Raw genomic sequence first — 2,497 nt, forward strand, 5'->3', positions numbered from 1 at the left:
GGTTGCTGGTTGTGTGGAGCTGAATCACACTTTCGTGTTTGCCGATAAAGTTCATCATTTAAATTTCCTGCACAAAGTTTGATGACGTCTGTCTCGGATGATTCAGCTGTGGTGCATTCAAAGACAGGGGAGTTGCGGTCATCGTGAGTGAGTAGGATAAGGGCACGGAGTGGTTCAAATACGATTCATTAGGAAAATGAACATATAATTTCCCCACATAAGAATCTACTCAAACAACTGGGGCCTGCAATGGCTTAGATTCAAAAGAAAAACAAAAACTGACGCACGAATCACGGCTGCATAATAAAATTGAAAGAAAGGAGTATCATCCGTACCAGTAATTTACGGTGCTTAGGTGACAAAGATACCCATGAAGGACCCCAAGAGTGGGCACCGTACTCAGTTTCCTCAACATTCACTAACTCTCGTCTGATCGCAGTTTAATGTTGCTAAGTAAGTACATTGAATTGACAGCACGTCAAACGAATTCCGACAAAGAAGGAGCAGGGACGAGCGAACTCCAAGGCACATGGGTGCAGCTAAGCGACACCCTAAATGGTGTTTCATCACCACATGCAACCAAGCTTAAGGGAAGTAGGGAATGGCAGCTCATAAAATTACTACCTTAAAGAGACCCTCTCTAACTAGTTAAGACTTACACACTGCGCCTTGGTGGGGCTCCAGACTCATCCACTTTGTCAGCGTCCACCCCTCCGTCGAGTTTGTATTAACAGGAATCGCTTGACAGATGTACGAACCCGCATACTTCGATGACATGGGAAACTTTCCGTAACTACACTCTTGACATCCCTCCTCGATGACATAAAATTGTTTTCTGGAAAGAATGTACTCGCAAGTAATGTTACTATTCAGTTGGAAATGCCTCTAGACATCAAATCCAGGTGCTTTGAGAAGCTGTTGCTTAATTTTCCTTGTTAATAGGCATAACCGCCACTACAAAGAGGCCACAACGTTCGCCGTTGACAAGCCAAAATTTCGCATTTTAAGTGAAAGCATGATGATTTATGATGTTGAAAAATCCTAATACTGTAATAATAGGCTGTTACCAGGAGCCCAAATATTTCTGGTTTGTGACAAACATCTCTGCATTCACAATTACACCTAGTTCAGGAGGCTGGTCGACTGAAAGAAGGGCGATGGTAATGGGCCCACAGAACAATACTGTAACTTGCATTCATTACTTTGCCAGGCTTCTTGTGAGCCTCCCGAAGATTTTCAAGAAATTTAAATTGGGTGGATGCGACTGCCACAACATTCTCCTTGGTCAGGCTGACCTCCACAATGGAAATGATCAAGGAGAGACCGTAGTAGGGCTGTGGCTGGATGGAGTACTCATAGTGGAGACACCTCAGCACCCTCTACAACATGGGTGGAAATGTTGAAGACGAGACCGTCAAGACTGAAGGGTGGAAGGTGTTGGTGAGATGATACAGGCGAAAGGAGCACTAAAATCAGTGAAAGAAAACGTCCATCGCACATGGAAGGCACTGGGACAAAACTGAAACGCTTGTGCACGCACGTTGCACCAAGCCTAGCCATCCAATGACCTTGTGTGTGTCGGTGGGTGCAAATAATCGAGCTGATTACGAACTGACAATGGACTGGGACGGGCAAAGGGGAACTGAAGTCTACAAAGAATGTGGTACAACGGTCAAGGGGATGGGTCCTGCCTCTTTTGTCGGAAAACTTGCTCATGTGCAATAGTCCCGCCGCCATCGCAAAAACTAAATCACGACTTTTAGCACTGTCAAGAGGATCCAGCTAAACCGGATGCCTACCTATCCTGAGGGTAAGGAGAGCCATCAAACGACACCTCCATAGGGTGCGAAGTACTAGTTTCTGCTCAATTTTGGCTGGTCCTAATCACTTCGTTCCCCACAGGACATGAAAAAGTTGCAAGATGTTCACTACAAAAAGAAATGTGCGCGTTGGTTGGAGGATAGGTTAGAATTTATCTAAGCTAAAGTGTCGAGTGAATATTGAACGGAACTATGGAGTTAACACACCGTAGTCTTTCAAATCCATCTAGCAGTTGGAAACTTTCCCAAAACAGTAATGCTCTTACAGGGCGAATATGTAATCCCCATTTGTTACAGCGTAGCAACGGATTAGCCACTACATGCATTGTAAGGCCAGCGTTTTAGAAGTGGCATTGCCACAGTCATACAGAAAAGGCCCAGGTCTAGCAATACAGAATGCAGAAGTAGATGCCCTCATCGCCAGTGTATAAGGTCTCAAGCATAACTATGCTGCATTCTACAGCCTCGCTGTTCTCATGCATACTTGGGAAATCTCAGTTCGTGGTAGTCGGATTTATTGCTCCATTCATAACAAGATACGGCTTCCTTGCATATCTACACAGTCATGGACGCACTTTAACAAACAGGGTCCTACGATGGCATTAACCCAAAGCCTCAGGTAAATCAAGCCATTTGAACTGCAACAGAAGGAAGCGAATAACAGCTTCATCAAACCT

This window comes from Echinococcus granulosus (genome assembly GCF_000524195.1).
Source record: "Echinococcus granulosus chromosome Unknown EG_S00314, whole genome shotgun sequence".
Classification (NCBI taxonomy): Eukaryota; Metazoa; Platyhelminthes; class Cestoda; order Cyclophyllidea; family Taeniidae; genus Echinococcus; species Echinococcus granulosus.